Source organism: Silene latifolia, chromosome 10, assembly GCF_048544455.1.
Source record: "Silene latifolia isolate original U9 population chromosome 10, ASM4854445v1, whole genome shotgun sequence".
In the NCBI taxonomy this organism is placed as follows: domain Eukaryota; kingdom Viridiplantae; phylum Streptophyta; class Magnoliopsida; order Caryophyllales; family Caryophyllaceae; genus Silene; species Silene latifolia.
Genome location: NC_133535.1, coordinates 47,053,539 through 47,069,099, shown reverse-complemented (window position 1 = coordinate 47,069,099; position 15,561 = coordinate 47,053,539). Strand labels below are relative to the sequence as shown.

Genomic DNA, 15,561 nt, shown 5'->3' with positions numbered 1-15,561 from the left:
GTCATTCTTACTTTTAACCCTTTGATCCTTCTATATACACTTTATTCCTACGTCTTTGGTCATCATTCTTGCCTCCTCTTCATACTAGTCCATCTAATATCATCAATAAGCTTCCAAATATGCACGAAAGACGGGAATTTCCGCCTTATTATCTCCTTTTCTACAAAACATATGAAATGCGATAGAAAAGCAAATAGGAAGGTTTTGACGGATAAAATGGCCATAGAATGTTATAATAGTATGCAAAATAGACTCAATTAGGGGACTAAATGTGCGCAAATAATGATCACATCAGAATCCTATTGATAAAGGCTCGTTCTAATATGGGTGCTAATGAAAGGTTTCTATTGCCAGACATGGAATAGATAAAGTGATGGGCACGGAGTTTTGGGTCCTTTGCTTAATTAGTATGGAACGTCACTTGAGTGTACTCACATTGAATCGGAATGTGGTATTTGGCTTTAAAAATCAATTCTCACATCAATTCTCGTTGTCAACAGGAACTGGTAAAGGGGAGAATAGATGATAGTTGGAAGTTGTGCTTTTATTTAGATAAATATGAGGTTAGCACAGACTCCAGGAATACGTGTGACTCATGGGAACAGCCCCCAGTTTGTCACTTAGAAATAAAAGGACAGACACTAGGATAGATATGAGAAAGCCTAAGACTCGGACTTGGGCTCTGACTCGATCGTAGATACGGACTCCTAATCATCACTTTCCTCCTCGAGGGTCTCCTTCGCAGCATCCAACGGCTTGAATGTTTGGTCTTGAGCATTGACCCCCTTGAGCACTTCAGTCTCGTTATTTGGGATGATATGAGGATAATAGTCTATGAGGCTTTCATCTCCTTGGAGAATGAGATGTTCATTAGGGTTATTTTCATCACTTGGTTGGCCTAGGGATGAAGCTATCAGTTCATGGTTGTCGATCATATTTTGAATGGCATGTTTCAGTATCATGACCTTTTCCTTGATGATATTGGCAATAGGCACTGTCGTCTCAGAAACAGGTTTTCCTGCATTCAGGTAGGTCTGGAGTGGGCCCAATTGTTTGTAGCTTCCCTTCAGTCACGCGCTTTTGAAGAGGTGCGATATAGGTTGTGTTGAAGTTGGTGAATGTCCTTTGAGAACGTCCAACCTTGCTGTTTAACTTGAGACATTCGGGAGGATTGTCTTGACTGAGAGGTACGACTATGATTTTGCTAGCTTCGATCATATCTTGAATGGCATACTTGAGTTTGAATCAGGCTTCGGTGTCATGGCCCTTGCCTTGATGGTATTGGCAATAAGCATTACCATCCCAGAATCGGTTTCTCCTGTGTTCAGGTGGGTCAGGAGTCGGGCCAATGGGTTGCAGCATTCCTCTGAAGCAATTATCTCCAGTGTGGTGTCGTATGCTATTCCCAGATCTATGAATACCCTTTGATGTTTTCTCATGGTTCCAACATTGGTGTTTTTTGTGGTATTTTTGTGAGCTTTGTTTTTGTCAACCCTGAGTGGAAACAGGATTTGGTCGTTGTCAATGGGAAGTTTTTGAGATGTTGCTTGGTATTTTGAAAGGGATTTTGGTGAGGTGATTTCATGTTCTTTGTTGATGGGTTCGTGGGTGTGGGAACCATCGGACAATTCCTCATTTTTATCACTCATTAAATGGTGAACAGAGGGTTGGTTTTCTCCTTGGTGGTTTGGTTCATTTTCGGTACTACCAAACCTCTTCTCCAAGCTAGCAACCCGAGTGTTCAAATCATCGATGGCCACTTGTAGCTTTGAGAATATGTTGTTGATAGAGACGGAGAGCATCATTATAGTGCTTTGTATGCCATCTTTGTCAATTGCATGAATTTTCTCATCGTCAGGAGAGATGAGATGAGAGCAGTCTAGGGAAGGTTCCTGACTGTGTCCAATAGGGTTTTCTAGAGGTTTTTTTTGTTGTTCGTTGAGGGAGGTAATGGTAACTCGCCCTTTTCGATCATATCAAGGATGGCGCCTTTTAGAGACAGACACATCTCGGTGTCATGTCCGCGACCCTGGTGATATTGGCAAAACAGTTTTCCATCTCATCTACGTCCTCGCTTGCTTGGTAGAGGGTCCGGAGTTGGAACAATCGGTTGGAGTTTTCCTTTGGAGATTAGCCTTTCCAAGGTTGTGGCATAAGGAATACCCAAATTAGGGAAAGACCTATGAGGTCGTCTAATTTTGGTTGGTGGAGAACCTAAGGAATTGGCTTCAGTGGTTTTGGTAGCCTTCCAACTAGGGTTGGTTTTGTCGTTGGCAAGTAGTCGATTTTCAAGGAGCTTAACCCTTTGCTCAATATCAAAAGAGGGAAAATTCCCGGTTATCATTTTGTCCTCAACTTGGGAGAGACGAGTGATCAAGTTTTCCACGGTAACTAGGAGTCGAAGGACCACGTTGCTGATTTTGGCAGAAGTCATGGCAGATGTAGATTGATCGGCTTCTCCAGTTTCTTGTTGACGATAGATGGCACCCAAGGGATTCGTGTTAGACATAACGATAGGCGTTATAACTTGTCTTGGCAAGGGATCGCACAAACAACGACATGTACGACACATATGTACAAAAGGCAGTTATGTCGTGAAGACGCGACGACGTGACTAGGCTATGAGTTCATTAAAGATCGTGAATGACCTCTTGTGTTTGAACCCTTGGGCATGCCTTTGAACTTAGACTCGAGTGTCGACTTTGGCATAGTGATGCCCAGACAAACGATTTCTAACTGGATTTGGAGGTTTGTCGATGGAGTGACGCCGTTGGACAAGACAGGTACACAACTTGACCTTTGACCCGTAATGTAGGGGAAAGACGGGTTTAATACCCGAGAGGTTCCGACTATCCTAACGCCATTGAAGATGTCTCGACAATTAGGTGACACAACCTAGACCAGAAGGTAGATAGTAACTTTAGCGTAGACTCGACATTATCTAGACGACTTGAATTTAAATAGACTGGACTCTAATTGACTCGAGGTTGAGTCGGAAAAGTGGACTGATATGTTTGTGTTGCTATTATTTATGAAGATTTTTCGAAAATAGAAATTTTCAAAAAGGAGAGTTTGCTTAAGGCTTTCTTTCGAAAAAGGTTGAGTTCATTTTCGGAAGACGGTTTGAAATGATCGGGGGTTGCGACGGCTTAGAAAATGGTACGTGGTTTTCAAACACGGGTTCGAAATTCAGAATCACGGATTTGAAAATCGAGAATTGAAGAATTTGAAATCATCATCACAATGGTCATGAAAACGGTTAAATTTTCAAAGAATTTGAAAATGGGTTGGAAATTTGAAAACGGTTAAATTTGTTTTCAAATGATTTGAAATTGGAGAATTTGCAAACGGTTCAATTTGTTTTCAAACGATTTGAAAATGGGCTGAAAATTTGAAAACGGTTAAATTTGTTTTCAGACGATTTGAAATTGAAGAATTTGAAAACGATTAAGTTTGTTTACAAGGGATTTAAAAATGGGTTAAAAATTTGAAAACGGTTAAATTTATTTTCAGACGACTTGAAATTGAAGAATTTGAAAACGGTTAAGTTTGTTTTCAAAGAATTTGAAATTGGGTTGAAAATTTAAAAACGGTTCAATTTGTTTTCAGACGATTTGAAATTGAAGAATTTGAAAACGGTTAAATTCGTTTTCAAATGATTTGAATTTTGATTTGAAATCTGAAAACGGTTAAATTTGTTTTCAAAGATTTGATTTTGAATTGAAATTTGAAAACAGTTAAGTTTGTTTTCAAATAGTTTGAAAAAGGATTTGAAATCTGAAAACGGGTAAATTGGTTTTCAAAAAGGAAATTTGAAATTAAAAAAAAAACTTTGGAAATTGAAATCGTCATTATGACGGCTTGGACAACGATCAATTCGTTTCCGAGACGCGATTTGAAATTTGGAAAATTACGAGTGTTGAAATCGACATTACAACGGCTTAGAAAACGGTTAAATTTATTTTCAAAAGATTGAGTTTTGATTGGAAATTTAAGAACAATTTAATTTGTTTTCAAATATTTGATTTTTGATTTGAGATTTGAAAACGGCTAAATTCATTTTCAAGATTTGGAATTGGAAATTGTGAGGATTGAATTCGTCACTACGATGCGTTAGAAAATCGTTTTAAATTTTGAAAGACCATATACAAATCGAAAATTGTGAGAATTAAAATCGTCATTACGTCAGCTTAAAAAAGCTAAACTTGATTTTGGAAATATGGTTGAAAATTTGAGAATGAAAATCGTCATTATGACGGCTTAAAAAAGGTCCTTTTGAAACAGTTGTAAAAACCGGTTTGAAAATCGTCATTACGACGGCATGAAAAAGGTTTGCAACGGTCGCGTAAGACCGAGGTTTTAAATGGCCATTATGACGGCACAAAAAGGTGTTTTGAGAAGGTCGTAAAAAACCGGGTTTGAAAATCGTCATTACGACGGCATGAAAAGATGCATTCGAAATGGTTATAAAAACCGGGTTTTGAAATGGTCATTATGACGACGCAAAAAGGTGTTTTGAAAGTTTGTAAGTGACATGGAAGGACTTATGATCACATAGCACATAAGCACTCGCAGTTCATTATATTATGCATAATGTTGACACGGGTTTTGGCTTATTAAGAGTGGTTACACACCAAGCGATCAATCCCCAATTTTCGAGAGGGATACCAATCCAAGCAAAATGTATAAGGAGGGTGCTCTAGCCTCGTGCACGAAGAAAATGAAAGCTCTTTGACGAAACAGAAATGTGTAACGTCAATGGTATGCTTGACTCAATCGGTAGTAAAGACGCGAGGATGAGAAAACTCACGCCGACGATACGATCCAATTGGTCGATAAAGGTTAGGTTGTGGGCCTGGACAAGGAACTCGACTTATGACCATAATATCAATTAATGCACTTTAACCACGAGCTCGTTCGAGTTTCACCTCTAAGGATCACAAGACACAAGTGTCCTAGTTTTCCCCATCGGAGTCGCCAAACTGTGGACATGGGCCACCTGCACGCCAAGCCAATCTGTGGACATGCAGCGGTCTTGAAAGCCACGCTCGGTGGCGTAGAGATGCTTTCGACCGGATCGCTTTAGATCAGACGGTTTCGTCTTAGAAAAGGTCTCGAAACGATGTTAGAGATGTTCGCAGTCGCCACCAAGCAATTATGGGATGCTTGGAAACCGTTCAAAATCCACGTTATACCTCGTTCAATCAAGGCAAGATGCGGTGCTTGACATAGGTACTATAGATAAGGACTCGTCCCCCTTTAGCATCATATCGCTAAAATGACTCTCGTAGCCCTGGATAAGGCCATCCACTATCCAAAGGTTCTGAGTAAGGGGTGAAGTTACATATTGGGAAGCTCTTTAATCGAACACCCAATCCCGCCCGCGTTAGCGGCCTCTACTAATCGATCGTGGTTGTGTAAGTGCAAGAATTCATAAAACGGTTTAAATGCATGAATGCGCATCCAAAGTTCTTAACCTAACATGTGAAGATTTTCTAAGTCGGTTTGTTTATCCAAATATCAAGTAATTGATGTCGAGTTGGATTTAGATTAATTTGCATGTGAAAACGGAAATTAAACATACATTTACCAAGTTCGGATTATGATGCTTAACACGATCCATTTATTGTTAAAATCAAGGAATAAAAGGATGAATAAGAAAATGTTAAAATGTTTAAAAGAGTGTTAATTCGTCAATCTGTTCCATGTAGATTCGGGTTAACCGTAATCGGGATCGTCCTAGACAAGTGCTGAAATTAAAACAGAATAGTGACAGGCAGCCCCATTAGGGCGCGAGCCTATTGGCAAGGCAACAAGGCTTGTCCAGGTTTTGAAAGGTGGAAATAGGCAGACTCTTGGGGCGCGAGCCATGGGGCAAGCCATGAGTTGCCTCCTGGTTGTTAAAAAGGTTGTTTAAAACCGTATTTGTGTTTAAATGATTTGCAATTTTGAAAAGTAGAGTTTACAAATAAAAATGCAAAATGTGTGTGCTTAACTGTTTTATCACCGTATTTGAATTAAATCGACATCGTATTTATTTTAACCAAGGGTGATATCCATTATGGTAAAGACAAGGATGAAAATAAAATGAAATAAAAGTGAAAACAAAATGTTTGATATGAACTAATATGTTAAGTTCATTTCTTTGTAATTAGTCAAGTTTGTCATCGTACTCGGATTAAACCGACATGGTATAAGGAACCAAGAGTGATTATGAATTATGAATAATATATTTGCAAATGTAAATTAATGGAAAAATGGTAAATAAAAGAAAAGGATGTTAAAATACCTATTAATTTGTAATTAACCAATAATATCATCGGGTCACAGAATAAACCGTCATGGTATAAGGAACCAAGGATATTTTCGGTAAGCTATCTTAAACAGAAAGCTAAGACTCAGTGGTTGGAAGATGGAGATGCTAACACTGCCTATTTTCATGGGGCCATTAAGAAGAGATGTTCTGTGAATAAAGTGACTCAGATTGAAGATCATAATGGCCATATTTGTTCTACCAGTCAGAGCGTCCAGGATGCATTCCTTACTTATTATCAAGAGCTGCTGGGAACGTCTAAACCTACTGAAATGGTGAGGCAGCAGGTGATTAATACTGGTAAATGTTGCACTGAAGCTCATAAGGAGATCCTGAATAAGCCAGTCACTATTAAGGAGATTAAAGAGGCTTTCTTTAAGGTGCCTATTGACAAATCACCTGGGCCTGATGGCTACACCAGTGGATTTTTCAAGGATAGCTGGGATGTTGTGGGGAGTGAAGTTTTCTCTGCTATTCAAGATTTTTTCTCTACTAGTAAGCTGCTTAAGCAAATCAATGCTACTACTATCACCCTCATTCCTAAATGTGAGAGACCATCATCTGTTAAGCAGTTTAGACCTATTGCTTGTTGTAATCTAATTTACAAGGTCATTTCTAAATTGCTTTGTTATAGATTATCTGTGGTTCTACCTGATCTTATCAGTGAGAATCAAGGAACTTTCATCAAAGGCAGGTCCATTATTGAGAATGTGCTAATCTGTCAAGATATTGTCAAGATGTATAATAGGCAAGCTGTCTCTTCAAGATTCTTATTCAAAATTGATTTGCAAAAAGCTTATGATACAGTTGAGTTGAATTTTGTGGCACAATTGCTTGATGGTATGGGTTTTCCCACAGAAATTCTCCCAAAAAGTCATGAGTTGTATTCAAACCACCTCTTATTCTTTGAACTTAAATGGAAGTTGCTTTGGTTTTTTCAGAGGTAAGAGGGGTCTTAGACAAGGTGATCCTATCTCACCTCTTATCTTTGCCTTGTGTATGGATTATTTATCCAGGATGTTGCACTTTGCTACTGATAAATGGCCGTTCCAGTATCATCCTCTTTGCAAGAATCTCAAATTGAATCACTTAATGTTTGCTGATGATCTGTTGATGTTTTGTAAAGGTAATATTCAATCCATAATGCTGATGATGAGAGCCTTCTCTTCTTTTTCTAAAGCCTCTGGCCTGTCCATGAATAGTTCCAAATCTGAGGTGTATTACAATGGAGTAGCTCAAGCTATTAAAGATGACATTCAGCAAGTCACAGGGTTTACTGAAGGCTCCATGCCTTTTAGATACCTAGGGGTGCCTGTTCAAGCTACCAGATTAACCAAAATTGAGTGCAATATTTTGGTGGATAAAATGGTTAATAGAATCCGTAGCTTGGGAGCTAAAAAACTGTCTTATGCTGGCAGACTTGTATTGATTAATTCAGTCTTGAACACTCTTCATAACTACTGGTCTGATATTTTCCTTATTCCAAAGTGTGTTGTTAAACGCATTGAGGCAGTTTGCATGAACTACCTCTGGGATGGTTCAGCTGATTATCACAAAGTCCCCTTTGTGGGATGGGACAAGGTCACTCTTCCAAAGGAAGAAGGTGGGTTAGGAATTAAAAGGACTGTTGTATGGAACATTGCATCTGTGGCCAAGCTAGTTGACTGGCTGTATTGTAAAGCTGATAGGCTTTTGATTAGGTGGGTCAATCAGGTTCATATCAAGGGTAGGAGCTGGCATGATTATCAACCTCTTGCTGATGTAGCTTGGTCTTGGAAAAATGTCTGGAAGGTTAAAGATATGATCAAGGATGCTTATGTTGAGGATCAATGGGCCCCTGATGGTGTTGGCTTCACTATCAGGCGTTGCTATGAATGGCTAAGACATAAAGCTGCTCCTCAGAATTTGGCACCTGCTGTATGGAATTCATGGAATGTCCCTAAACACTCCCTTATCACTTGGATATCCATGAACAATGGTCTTAATACTAGAGCTAAATTGTTCTCATATGGCTACTGTCAAGAGCAGCTTTGGTGTATCTGTGAGAACTCAACTGAGACTCAGGAGCATCTATTTTTCCAGTGTGAGTATAGTAAGAGAGTCTTGCTGGAGATCAAACAATGGTGTGGATTTCGTGTTGGTGTTACAATGGCAGGACTGGGACTCAATGGCAACAACATGAAAGGTCTGAAATACCAAGTGCATTGTCAGATTTGGACCTCCTGTCATTACCATATTTGGTTTGAAAGGAACAATGCAAGGTTAAATGGAGTGCTTACTCCTCCTCTTAAGCTGGCTGAAAGGATCATTGTTGAAGCTAAAACGAGAATTTTGAGCAAGATAGGCAACAACATTTGTAGTAAGGATAGAGCTTGGTTGAGAAAATGGAATTGTGGGATACCTTGGATGTAATGTTTTTATTTATCTTGCTTTGTACCTTGGTACATCTCCTTTTATATTTCTTTTGATTTTAATATAATTCTTACATTTCACGAAAAAAAAAAAAAAAAGGATATTTTCGGTAATGTTCAAAATATTTGTCATAAGAATGAATTAAAGTGGTAAAAACCGATTGCAAATAAGAAATAAAATAGAGGAAGAACGAGCACAAACACGTTTGGATTCTGACTAGGGACACCATAAGAGGCGCGAGATTGGTAGTGATGACTACCAGCCTGTGTCTCCAATCAAAATCCGGTTTTTGCTCGATCTTTCATGTTTTGAATCGTGTTATGCATTGTTCATGCTTATAAACTCGTAAAAACAGTAAAGGCATGAAATAAGTGAGTTGTTTACACCCTCAAACTTACGTGTTATGATGTTTGCGAGGTAGACGACTTTAGAGACGGTTTTCTCTTATGCGACTACTCGCGATCAAAGAAGTTTAAAAGAGTGCCTTAAAAAAGGATTTTGTTTTGAAAATATGTTGAAAATATGTTGTTGAAAAACATATTGATTAATGTTGAGTTGGTCGAATGCACGATGACGGTACCAAACAAAATGTGTAAGGCTTGTGTTTTCGTTCGGTAGGTCGAAAACACATGTCGATTTTTTTACTTAAGAAATCGAGTATTGAAGTTTAAGGGAGATGTGAAGGGGCGGACACTCGCGTAAAGATTATGGTGTGTGAAGGTGGATATTTATAGAGAAATTTTGGGTGGTAGGTCGGGTTAATTTGCTTGATGGCCAAGGGGAAGTCCATTAAGGCGCGAGCCACCCAGTGATACAAAGAGGTGTCTTGTCCTTTTCAATTTGGATGTGGCCATTGCTCCAGCCATTTTTTGGTTGGTTTGATTTGTGGTGTCCAAATAAGATGTCGTGTAACAATAAGGTCATCTAATATGATGATTCTTGGGTGTTATTCGGGGTAGGCATTTTGTGCTTGACTCGGGTTTGATTCGTGTTGAGTCGTGATTTGAATTTTGAGTCGGTTTTTGGCCCGGTGTCGGTTTAGACTCTAATTAGTGTCATTTTAATTCAAATGGCATGATAAAACCATTTATGGCATTATTTTCGATATACGAGATTTGGGTTGACTCAGGTTGACCGAGTTGCGGGTTTTTGAGCCGGTTTTAGGTCCGAAGACGGTTTTAACTCTAAATAGTGTTGTTTTAATGCAAATGAAGTAAGAAAACTTTTGAAATCATTTTTCATATCCGAGGAATGCATTGAACCGTCTCATGTATAGCCAATTCACGCAGGTATATCAAAAACGCATTGTAGTCCGATCATCATCGGGTGGTTTTTGGAAGGTGTAGATACTGGGTATCTACACAACCATGTTAAGTTTTTCACAAATTGAGAGGGGCATGACACTTACACTAGCATCTAGGTCGCAAAGGGCTTTCTTAATGGTATATATGCCTATAGTGCAAGGGATAGAATAACTACTGGGATCCTTTAGTTTCGGAGGAGACTTATTTTGTAAGAGTGCACTACACTCTTCAGTGAAAGCTACGGTCTCAACCTCATTGAAGGATTGCTTCTTTCTGAGGATTTATTTCATGAATTTTGAGTAAGAAGGGACTTGGTGAAGTAATTCAATGAATGACACGGTAACTTGTAAATTCTTAACAACTTCCAAGAACTTACCAAACTTACTCACTTTCTTATTCTTTGCTAAGCGGTGGGGAAATGGCACTTGAATCTTTATTAGAGGATCGAGCTCCTTCACCTTAAGAATGGGGTTTTCCTCTTCAACATCTTCCACGATAGGCTCTTCACTAACCCCCATTTTTTTTCACCTCCCTCAAGCTTGGACTCTTTACTCACGGCCTCATCACCCGAAGTCATGGATGGCTCATCATAACTCTTACCACTCCTCAATTAAATGGCATTAACCATCTCATATGGTTTCTCACCTTGGGGTGGTAGTTGACCCGTCTTCTTTTGAGAGCTAGAAAAGGCTAGTTGAGCCATTTGATTCTCTAGCATCGTGATGGCGGTACTGTGAGCTTGATCACTCTTTTGGTATTGAGTCAACAACTCGAATTGAGTCTTAACCATTTGCATCACCAAGGCTTCAAGTTTGTCCCCCCCCCCCTGATTGTTTTGTTGGGCATTTGAGGGTGGTGGACCTTAGTTTGGTCGGAAATTTTGTTAAGGTGGCCTTTGAGTTTGAGTTTGGTTTTGATAGCTCGGTGGATAAATAAACCTTTGTTGTAGTGGAACGTAGGCATTTTGTTGTTGTGGTTGAGGTTGAGGCACAAAAGTATTTTGTGGTTGAGGGTTTAGCACATTGTTGCTTTTATAAGATAAATTCGGGTGAAATTTCGGTTTGGGATTGTAAGTATTGGAAAAAGTACCCGGTGAAAACGAACTTTGTCTAAAACTTTGAAAAGCATTTACCTCCTCAATATTGGCTTGACATAGGGCAGTGCAAGGTCCCGCACCTTCGCAACCTTCACAAACAACAATTTGGCTAGTGGAGGACATGGCATTAACTTGTTGAAGAGAGGAAGCCGCTTTTTGAGCCTCTAATTTTTCTTGGAGCAATAAGATTTGAGCCTTCAAAACGAAGTATCGGAAGCTTCCTCTCCTTTGATTGGTGAACTCTGAGAATTGACATATTGGGCATCATGAATCGCCATGGATTCAATCGTGGCATGAGCAATATCGGTGTCAATTTGATCAAACCTCCCATTATTGGCGGAATCAAGAACTCTTCGGGACTCGGCACAACATTCATTGTAGAATGTTATAACAATAAACCAAGGATCCAACCCATGATGTGGACATTGCCTTTGCAACTCCTTGCATCTCTCTCAAGCTTCATACAAGCTTTCTAGAGCTTGTTGACGGAACCCCGTGATTTGGCTTCTCAAGGTTTGAGTTTTCTCCGGTGGAAAATACTTTTGGTAAAAGCCAAGAGCCAAAGTTCCCAATTGGTAATTCCCATTATCAAGTATATTGATCCATAGCTTAGCCTTATCCTTCAATGAAAAAGAGAACAGTATCTCCCTTATTTGAGCTTGTGTGACTCCCGTTTGCCTATTCATGGAGCAATAGTCACAAAAATTTTGAACATGAAAATTGGGATCCTCCAAAGGACTTCCCCCAAATGTCCTTCTCTCCACAAGGCCAATGAAAGCCGGTTTGATCTCGAAATCTGTGGCTCCAATTTGGGTAGTAGTGATACCCTTTGGAAGCATGGCCGCAGTGGGCTTGGAATGATCGGAAAGCTTCACCATCTTTTTTATTGGAGATGATGGTGGCGGTGGAGATGATGAACTAGAACCTTATTCCTCGTCACGGATTGGGTAATTGGTACGAATACGACCCAAACAACCGGGAGTAGAAGATGCGCCAAGCTCCTTGAAATAATTGAGTCGGTGACGAAAGTTCTCTCGGACTCCGGATCAAAGGGAATCAATTCTCCGGTAAGAGAGGACCGTAACAAGACAACAATCTTCAATAAACTTGTAATTAACGGTGTCAAGGAACAAGTGTTCCTTAAGACAAAAGAAAACAAGATAGAAATCAACAATTCTAAATGCAATAAAATCGTGCTCCCCGGCAATGGCGCCAAAATTTGATAGGTTGTCGCAACCTAATCAAAGATACCCTAGCCTTGACTAACAAATTAATGTAGTAAGGTAGGGGTCGAACACAAGGAGATGGGAATTGCGTTATGAAATGCTATGAATAGAATTATATCTAGGTTGATTCAATTGGTTGTTTGGTTTGGTTGATAACTTGTAAATAAAATGATGTAAAATATATGATAAAAGAGTCTAGGGGAGTCGGGCACACATGCAATTATGTAGATGATCATTCTAAACTCGGAATAGATAATATTGTCAATTGTTTAGGTCTTATGACAACCACCTCTCGGCCTTATTGTCAACCATAGAATGGGTCCTAACGAGCTCTCGCTATGGCTAGGTCGGTCTACTATAACATGCTTAGTCTAATTCATTTTCGTGTCTCTCGACTTATAAAAGTAAATTAACAAACTAAGCAAAGATAGTGATCGATTATCAAAGATTAGCAAATAAAACAAGCATGTGATAGAAACTATTAAACAATATTACATCATCTTAATTTAACATTTACAAATACTAATTATGCATGGCTTCCCTAATCCCTAGACATATGAAAATACTCACTCATATTATAAATTAAAACTTATGATGTAAGAATTAATAAACATGATTATAATGAAAATATAACTAAATGAAATGTTAAGGATTATGAGTAAACTAAATAAAGATGACATATGAAATAATGAAATTGCTAGTGATGAGAAATAGAAATGCTATGAAATAAAATAATGGTGACAGTAACTTGATAATAAAATGTAATAACAAACTAATAATGCTAATGATAATAATAATAATGTAAACTTAAGAAATAACAATGACAAAGAACGATTTAACGAAAAAAACAAGAATCGAAATTACCGTAATAAGAGAACTTGGAACTTGTAAAATAAGAACACGATATGAAGCCCAGATAACTTGAATGAGAACTTGTATTATAAAAGAAATGCTTAATGGAAATTGTTTATAACAACGGAAAGATTGCTTAAAAAAATGTAAACTAATGAAAATTAAGAGAATTGTGTTGCTTAGGGTATATGAAGAGTATAAAAGAGTGTAAAAAGATATCTCCTAATGACGGGTTAAGGCCTTTATTTATAGTGAAATAGGGGAGAAACGTAAAAATCCTAGACCATGGTAACCCCGATCGAGGACAGGCCACCCCGATCGGGGACGCAACATTTTCGATTAATCGCTTTAATTCCTTGATTAATTACATGAGTAATCCAATGTTGCGTCATTAAGCCCCTTAATTTCTAACGGTTTAGAGCATCATTTGACATCCTATGCTTCCAAGCTTGACTTGGTCTTTGAACTTTGTCTGGGCTTGACTTTCATTTCTTCATTTGTATCAATCCATGCTCAAATTTCTTTATGCTCGGGATTCCTTTACTCTATTTTCTCCAAGATGCCCTTCCTTTTGCATTTCTTGTTTCTTTTAGCCTCGTGATCTCTAGTGCTTGCATATATGACGAGAAAAAGCTATGAAAGCTACATTTCCTACAAAATACAATAAAAACAAGCAAAGACACTAGAACGCAGAATTAGCTCACAAATACACTAATAAAAGTGTGATACTCAATCAAAACCGAGCTAAAATAAGGTGTAAAATCATATATAAAATGGACACATCAACAGCGGAATCAAAAGTAACGAGAGATCAACACAATTATTTTTGAATTGGTTCGGGCAACGCTCTAAGAGCCTACGTCCAATCTTCCTTTTATTGATTAGTTAAGTGATCTACTCCGACTACTTAAAACCCTTACAATAGTATCAACAACCTACTCCGGTTGCGACAAGAGTTCAAAGACTACTCCATCTAAGAACTCGACACTCTAAGTTAGAATGTTTACAAGATCAAATTCCTCAAACTGATTCAAGAAGAATTGATAAGGACAACTTATTGATTTCTAGGTAAGAGAGCATTATACTTAAAAAAACAGTAGTGAAAACTGTTGTCACTTGAAGACTTAGAAAGATTTTGCAAATGAAAGAAATGCCTTGAGTTTTTTAAAAACCAATTTTGCAAAACACTTTGAAATTCTCATAAAAAAGTCTTAATGAATGAAGGGAAGGAGTGCTCTTTTTACAGAGAGGCAAACTAGGGTTTTGAAGGTCAAACCTTTTGGTAGAGAACAAATATTTTGACCTTTCTAAGTTTGCATGAGAAGAAGCATTCTTCCAAAGGTGAAAGAAGAAAAGATGTTTTGTTATTATCCTAAAAGGTCTTTGTAAATCAGTCACAACGCAAAGTTGATAATCAAGTGAGAACATTTTAGAAAAACAATTTTGGAAAGAAAAAAATTCTACTTTCCAAAAGCTATGATAAAATGAATTGCCAATTTGAGGGAAAAAAAAAAAACCTTTTGAAAGATACCATTGAGATATTCTTTTCTTAATAAAAAACTTTTCATTAAATTCAAATATCATAAATGAACATTTCAAAAATAGAAGTTTGTATTTGAAAGTTTGAGTATTTTTGAAACCAAAGACTCTCTTCAAGTGACATGAGCTAGAGCAACAATCTTGCTTACTGTTGCCTTGATAAGCAGAATGTTGTTGAACAACAGTCTTACTTACTGTTGCCTTAGTAAGTAGACCGTTGCTTAGTACCATACTCTCTTACCTTATGTAACTGGCTCTATTACAACACAAATCTTGGATGGCTTCATCAACACTTCTTAACCTTGAGCATTTGATAAATTCTTGATTAGGAGGTTGGGCTTAATTCTGAAATGGAACACTTTGAAACACAATTAAAATGGACATGTCATCATCAATAATTAGGTTCTAACACATACATCACCCTCTCAACTTGATCCTTCTCCAATTTACACCATTTTAAACCACCCTTCACCACTATAGCCACCACCATCTCATTTTCATCTTTTGCCCATTAAACCAGAACAGTTTCGCCTCTTTTTCTCCTCTGATTTTTGAGGAAAGTAACACTATCCAGACCAATACAACACATGTAAGCAACCTCAAAAGACCGCCTCCTCGCTGCAATTAACACTAAAATCCATAATTGAATTAGCATTTCTATAACCACCAAAAGGAACCATATTTCTGCCATTTGTAATGTGGAATCATAAAAAGCTTTATTTTTAGATCTCACTAGCAAAATATAGGTGATGATAAACCTTGATTTTTGGTTGAGCAAGACTTGTGGATATTGATTGCCCAAGTTAAGCTACCATAACC

At 38.1% G+C, this 15,561-nt stretch overlaps 1 non-coding gene across 1 annotated transcript; it reads left to right on the top strand.

Annotated features, from left to right (window-relative positions):
- Positions 1 to 11,533: 11,533 nt before the first annotated feature.
- On the top strand, positions 11,534 to 11,641 carry LOC141610263 (small nucleolar RNA R71). The gene has a single exon (XR_012528167.1). It is a non-coding gene; the product is annotated as a small nucleolar RNA R71 (small nucleolar RNA).
- The last annotated feature ends 3,920 nt before the right edge of the window (positions 11,642 to 15,561 follow it).